The sequence below is a fragment of the Etheostoma spectabile genome, chromosome 9, assembly GCF_008692095.1.
Source record: "Etheostoma spectabile isolate EspeVRDwgs_2016 chromosome 9, UIUC_Espe_1.0, whole genome shotgun sequence".
NCBI lineage: Eukaryota > Metazoa > Chordata > Actinopteri > Perciformes > Percidae > Etheostoma > Etheostoma spectabile.
The window spans coordinates 9,501,464-9,509,403 of record NC_045741.1 but is presented as its reverse complement, the minus strand read 5'-3'; positions in this window follow the sequence as shown (position 1 = coordinate 9,509,403).

The following is a 7,940-nucleotide window of genomic DNA, read 5'->3' as shown; positions in this document are numbered from 1 at the left end:
GCATTTTGGGAAAGAGACTTCAGATACAGTATTAGGGGACCACTAAGGTCTATATGAAAGCATCCCAAAAGCACCATGTCATGGGACCTTTAAACTGCAATGTCACGTTAACAGTCTGAGTACAATCCAGTGCTGACCATTAAGTTTAGACACCGATCCGACTACTTAAATTCAGAAAAAACAAACAAGCGGTTCCCGGGTAAAAGTATTTTGTTTTCACCACAGCGGCATTTAATTCTCGAACGTTTTGTTTCGTTGTGCATGGTCAAAAAACAAATTCACAAATCACACCCTGACGATACGATACAAAAGATGACAACACATCAACTGCCATGACAAAGAAACATTGATTTTGGTTTAGCAACAGGATAGACTGATGTACATAAGAATTCTTGAGCCAGTTGTGTCTCAATGAATAGACTCTAGATGACCTGGCAAACGTTGATATTCACAGTTATAACATGCATGGAGTGTGCAACAGATTAACCAATGACCTTAGCAAAAACTTTGAGTTGATTTTATAATGTAGTTTTAAGTTGTGCAGATGGGCTGCTGAGCCAGGCTGTGCTCACTCTGATTCACTGAATTGGAAAAAAAGAGATAACATGGCAGCTGGTTCATAAGGATCCAAGCCGATGGAGAAAGTAAAGGCGCTGCTGAATCTTTTTACAAATACGCTCTATGTTGGGTGTCCATGATACATAGGGAGGATAGTTCATTAAGAGTTGCAGAAAGAGTTTATGAAAAAATGACACACTATGGCTACATCTTACTGGTGAGGAGACAGGTAACAGCATCCAATCCTTAAAATGTACAGTAGATTTGTAAAATTCTGTTGATGGCTGTGGTTAGAAAAAAAATCTTGTCCTGAATACAAACTTTGTCCTTTACAGCAGCGAGGGGGAAGTCTGCCCAGAGAAAGCTGGACTCCCCAACATCACATCTCTTGCCTCTCTTTTATCCCCTTGACAGTTTACTGTAAAGCACGAAGCGCCATAGCTTTCCTTCTCTCCTATTATGCTTGCAGTCCTTGAACAAAATAAAGCCACTCTTACAAAAAGTCCAAAAGAGGAAACTTCATGATGTACTTTAACACTTAACAATGCAGTTCAGCTTCAAGTCAATGTCAGTATTTATTCCAACATTCTTTTCGTATATTTAACTTTTGAGTACATTTCTTCTCCTTTTAGTTTTTGCCTTTGCCTTCGCCTTTGTTGTTTGGTCGGGGCTTTTGGTGTCCCTTTTGCGCTTGATCTAAATGCGCTGTTACGAACTGTTATGTTAAGGAAAACGTCATGGGTGGGCTTACGTGACACGCAGGGTTAAAGAAGAAAGCGACTTTAGGAAGGGTGCCACGCCGGAGACAAACCCCGGTCTCCTGGGTGAAAGTTTTGTGTTTGACCCACCCCCCCAACCAGCCTCCCCGTGTGGAATCGCTAAACCCCATGTAGCTGCTGCTCTCCCCGGTACGTTATACAAACACGCTAAAAGACGCCCTTTTCATCCTTTTGGACGCTGACAGACACTGTCCAAATGTCCATATTTTACGAGTACGGCTGTATAGAGAATTCAGTTATAGATAACTTTGTAAAAATGTATGCAGGGATTGGACTGTATTTTCCCTGCCGTGGCACCTGTGCCACCAACTTCATTGTAATGAAGGGATAAAGGTTTTTATTGTTACTATTTCATACTGCTTTGTTGTGGCAAGCACCTCCCTTTTTCATTTTTATAGTATTTTCATTTTGAAAGATGACAGACGTTTTATTGTAGCCACATAAAATTGTTGCCCTTTCTTTAAGCACCTGTGTTTTTGTGCTCAGACAAAGATGACCCAGACTGTGCTTCAATCCATTTTCTTTAATACTGCACTCACCAATGCGCTGGAAATCCTTTACGAGGAAAGTGTGAAGTGAACCTTTGGGGCCATGTGTTGGGGGCTGTGTATCGATTTCATAGCGAGGCAAATATTGGTGGTGCAGCTTGGTGTGCTTGAGTGTTTTCTTGTTTTCTAAAAGATTCAACCTGAACTTCTTTTAGCTACTTTTCCAAGTAGAGGTATACTGCAGAATAAAAAAATAAACCAAGGCATTGTTGTATTTGTATTGCTTTCAGCTCCAAGGCTCCTGCGATTCTGTTCTGCCCTGGCAGCACATGCATCACGTAACCACAGTTTCTTTTGATGAATTCACGGGGCCTGCAGCCCCAGGTGAGATGGGTTAATTACACCCCCCAATAAAAGAAACAAAGTGGTTCAGTCACGTCACATTAACTTGTTATTGTGTAGCCTAGGCTTGTAGTGGAAATATGGATGTGCTCCAGTCAAAATGTGAATTTAGCTTTCAGTGATGGAACCAATGTTGAGTACCAGCAAGAAACTAATATTGTCACAAAGTGTTTTGTGCTTGACCAACAGAAATAAAAAAAAATGTTTTGAACATGGGCCAAATTGCAATGCGATGGTGTCAGTAGTGTTAATTTGCGCATAACTGGCAGCTAAAATTTAAAAGAGACAGTTTTTAACCACTCTGCTTTTTTGTGGAGACACACAACAGTGAGAGAGAGAGAGAGAGAGAGAGAGAGAGAGAGAGAGAGAGAGAGAGAGAGAGAGAGAGGATGGAGAGAATCCACACCACAGTACCACACCTCAGGCACTGATGGAAACCTGCAGGCTGCTTGGAGACAGGAGCACGCACGGCCTGAGGTTGCCATGGTAACCTTGGTACACGGCGAGTTCAATGGACACAGGCGTCTTTGCCGTTGCCCAGGTTTGAACACTTTCGGATCAATACCTCAGCCCGACCAAAAGGGAAGGCGGAAAGACCTTTTCCAAAGCTTTTCCAGCCTTTGTGAAGCTAAACATGATTATTTTATCTCCACAGAGGCTGTTTCCACAAGAGATAGAAATCAAGGGAGACATTTATAAAAAAAAAAAAAAAAATGTAAAAGAAATATACAGACATGGTTGTGTCTGTCTGTGTGAGAACAAGAGGTGGCGATACGACACGGAAATTAAATCTGATGCCTTTATCTTTTTATGAATCTTAATCTAGATGTCTCTCTGGTATGAATCCCGGTTTCAAAGGCTGTATTTTCGTCTCATATTGCAAAACTGTTATCCTGTTACGTCACCCTGTCAAAAGCTTTTTGGGTAACATCAGTGTTCTCGGCGGCCAGCGAGCCTGCGAAGGCTGGTTGGAGTGTCCAGATCAAGACGGGCTTGCCAGAGAGACACCAGGGATGAAACAACAGACAGGTAGGAACCCGCTGACAGCATCATGTCATTCCGATTTATTGACCGCACCGTTCAGGCTTACTGATGCAAAGGAAAGTCTGTGAAAAGTACACTGTGTTTCTATGACCTTTCCAACCATCGCTTTCATGTGGGACGCAGAGAGGGAGGAAGAAGAGCTGGCATTTTGGCCGTGTGCACCTGATATCTTGACAAGAAAAAGAAGAAAAAACAACTCATATCAAGAAGAAAGGCCGGTCTTATGTCAGCCTCATATTCTTCAGCAAATCTGAAATTTGATCTCAAGAGTTCATATTAAGATGACAGGCAATTCCACCTATTGTGTGGATGGGTGTATAATGCATATCCAGTAGATCAAGTATGAGAGATGAAGAGACAGAGAGCTATTTTCCTTCATCAAAATGATCTACAACATCAAGGCGGCTTGTTTCTTCTGGGTCTTATGAAAGTATACATAGATTTAATATCCTTGAGGTCCTGCTGTTCCCAGCCAGGGGCGGGGCAGGAAGGGGGGGGGGGGGGGGGGGGGGGGGGGGGGGGGGGGGGGGCACGGGGTTGCAACACACGCTTGCTGTCAATTGCTGTCAATTCGACAATTGTGATTTCCACTGGATCAGAGCTCTGTCACGGCCAATTTTCCCAGAAGTTGTCACATGACCAGTTAATGTTTCCATGACAACTATCCAAAATTCTGATACAATGGAACCAGCACTGGAATATATATTTTTTTTTTAAGTGGAAGACTGAGCATATAAGAAATGTGTTTTGTATTCACATATACAATTTGTTTAACATGAAAACAAGGGAAATTAATAATGAATGGGATGTTATATTTAGCAGAATTACATGTTGTCCTGTCCTATCCAATAGTTCCTATATGTCTAAGCAGCTTTTCGATGCTGTATTCTGATACAAATGTTGGTCTCTCCCTTAGTTGCAGGAGTGTATATTGGCCAGAATGGACACCTTTATTTTCTCTACTTATTCATTAGTGGGGAACTAGAGAGTAACTGCAAGCCAGAGAATAAAGCATGGGGGAAATTGAAGGTAAACAGCTGTACATTTGCTGACTTTATTGCTTTGAGAAAAGTACAACCATTCAGCCCGCACCCATTCCACATCACGGTGGGGAGTATTTAGCTCCGGGTGATCCAGAAGAATCAAGGGTTACATGAAGCACGAGCCAACCCAATTCCTGTCAGGGGCCACCTGTTCCTGTTCATGACTCAGACACACCAGAGGAAAGAGAGAAAGAGAAAGAATAGAAAAGCTATAGACAGAGCAGAGGAAAAAAACAGAATGACAGACAGCGGGAAAGAGAACAAAAGATGAAGGAAGAAATTGAATGCAGAAAAAGCTGGGAGAACTGCATACTGTAAAAGTCAACTAGATAAAGTGTAGATGGAACGTAAATGGTGCAGCGTCAGAAGCTTAAGCGAGGCAGACAACTGCATACTTTCAAGTATGTGAAAATGTGTGGCGGTTACCAATGACAAGGCCTCCCACCGAGTGTAAAACATGATGAAAAGCCAACATTCTGCCCATAGACTGTTGTTTAATGGCTCATGACTGACAAAAACACAAAAGGACTGAAATGGCATGAATTATTGATATATTTGAACATACACAGATGTGCTGAAATTCCATACGTGACACATAATGCTCATGAGAGAGCTACAACAGGAAAAACTAGGAAATAAAAATCCCAAGTAATCCACTTTGAAAGCAGCAGCTAAGAGCTCCATTTGCAGCCAGACAACGGGAGAATGGCTCATGCATTAGCGGCAGAGTGGAGAGAAAAGCAAGAGAAGAGGAGGAGAAAATGCATCAGCTCCATCCCTCAGTTGAGCTCTGATGGCTCGGCTTCCGGAGTATCACCCAGAGTGCTCGGGTGCCGCCCTGCTTTCCTAACTGGGCACTAAAATAAATGGTCATTTAGACAACTGAATGAAGCTCCAGTGAAACCCAACAACAAATGGGTGCTCTAATAGAATTATATTCAGCTGATGTCAGCACCGCCTCACCGCATCATTTTTATGAGTCAGCAGGAGCAGGACTACACTCCTGAAGCGTGAGGTTTTACTTAATACGGTGCAGCTATAGATTTCCCATGGGGCCAGTTGAAGAGGAGGCCAACAGGGTGAGGGAATCAACCAGCGGTGCTGATGTATGTTCGCATTGACCCGAGAAAAAGTTAACCCGTATGAACCGCTAATGCACACAGCGGTGAAAATGGAGTGATAATACCAATGAGAACAGCTACAACTTCGGTAATGTTCCTCTCTATTTTGCCTTTTTGTGTACGAGTTCCCAAAAAAAATCTCCATTACATAATATAACAATGTCACAATCAAATAGTGTATGCTGCCGCTGCAGTTCACAAGATGAGTTACACAGAAAGTGAAGCAAAGTTTTGCCTTCTGCTAAATTTAACAGCTGGACACCAGCTGTGCTTATTTGCCTCCAAAACCAGTGAGTGGGTTTACATGGACACAAATAACCTGTATATAATGGGGATTTCCCGAGTATCCCTTTTGTGTGTTTAAGCATGTCAACACCATATCTCGGGAATCGGATACTGCTGCATGTGTGTACCTTGACCTGGTTTCTTAGCACTGCTGACTATCTGCAAAACCGTCTCACTTCAGGGGCGATTAAGAAACAAGAGTTTTGTCTTTCGACAATGAAAGAGACTGCAAGGATCCTGAAGGGAGCCTGGGAGTATGCCCATCCAGTCTACATGTGTTTTGTGGATCTGGTGGAGGCGTATGACCGGGTCCCCTGGGAGATACTGTGGGAGGTGCTGCGGGAGTATGGGGGGAGGGGGTCCATTCTCAGGGCCATCCGATCTCTGTATGACCAAAGCGAGAGCTGTGGCCGGGTCCTCGTTTCAGGTGAGGGTTGGCCTCCGCCGGGGCTGTTTGTATCCTTTTACATCTTAGGATATCTTAGCAGAACCTGACAACATATTCTACTGAAGGTGTGGCTTTTAATCCTCAGCAGCTTTGACATATTCAATCAGGATGCAGTTCAAAGAATCAGAACAAATGGAAAAGTTCTCTGTAATCTGCACCAGCGGCCAGTTTCATACCATCTCCTTGTACTATCTTACATTGTGTACTTAAAAGAACTTTCTATTTTTCACTGACTGGACATTATTTGACATGTGGACATAAAGTGACTTTGTAAAAATGTCCTTTCTCCATGGTGTACAAATCCAAATCAGAGCTGTGAAAACCTACTCAGAATCAACATGTAGCCAATAAATACACTTCTAGAAAACTCAAGCCGAAAGACAGCCAATGAAAGTCACACAGGGTCTGAAGATGAAAAGACTCCAATCCAAAATGTGAATGCCACAGTGGAAAAGAGATGCAATAAATGCTTACAAATGTAATGTAATTTAAATTAATGTAATGCTTGTTTGAATACCTGTCCCCATCCTAATTTTTGCACTTGTGTCTCAAAATCCCCCCCCCCCACTGTCACTTTACCCCAGTGCGAGATTGTCTGCTACCAGGCCTGCTAGCCTTCCGAGCAGATGCTGCTCTGGCGGGTAAGACTATTGGAGGTAGGGTGTGTTAACGCGGACACGGACGGAGGAAGAAACAGGGAGCTTTCATCCAGCTACTGCTATCCGTTTGTGGAGTATGTGACTGTTAAATGCCGACCATTCTACATTCCACGCAAATTCACAGCTGTGTTTATACTCCAAGCGCTAATGCTACCAACGTGTTAGCTGAACTTTACGGAACCTACAATGTGTGTACATTAAATGTAACCATGTAGTGTAGCCTGTATCGTATGTCGTTTTTATATAATGTCGTTTTCATTTATAACACCACTCGAGTCATGCAACGTTGTTTCGTGTACATGGTTGAAATGACAATGTAACACACTTGAATTGACTCGACTGCCTCACTGTCAATGTCTGCAACCGGTAGGCGTGGCTTGGAGTGGGAAGCAAAGCAACTACATTTTGGGAGTTGTATTCTTTCATCCACATGAGACAGACTGGCTTTTCTCGGTCTAGAAGAAACCAATTTCCCCCCCCCAAAAAATCTATTTGAAATCCTTTCTCCTACATAAATGAACCACTTTAAATATACATTAATCTTCCCAGCGGTAAAATATCCCTTTAACCTTAAAACCAAGGGCAGAATAGCGCCTTTTGTGTTTGGTTTATGTTTTCTTTTTTTCAGGGAACGTGTTGGAAGAGCTTACATGCTAGAATACTCAGTATGTAGCATGGTTATCTTGTTGTGTTTTCAAGGCCTTGCATTGAAACAGAGATCCCCCTTCCCTGCAAGCAGCCCTTGGCCTTATTTGATCCAGTCCCCTGCAAAATAAGTGGCAGCTTTGGCTCAGAATCTTAAGTGGAATTTGAGGGTAACTGTTTATTTGTATTTGAGGCAAAGGTGAGGGAGCCTGCATAGAAGTGTCGAGTACGGGCTGAACCTCAGTGGAGCGAGGAAAGAGAAAGAAAGGAGAGAGAGAGAGAACAGGAATGAAGTGTCAGGTCGGCAGAACAACGAAAGCACAAAAGCACCACAGCGGCAGTCACTCTGACGCATTTCAAAAACCGTCAGTCCATCCCGAGGCGGTTACTTTCAAAGTTGAGCACAGGACAGTGAATTTCCCTAAGTGCTTCTTTAGCGGATGGATTACAGGTTGTGGGGAAAGAGAT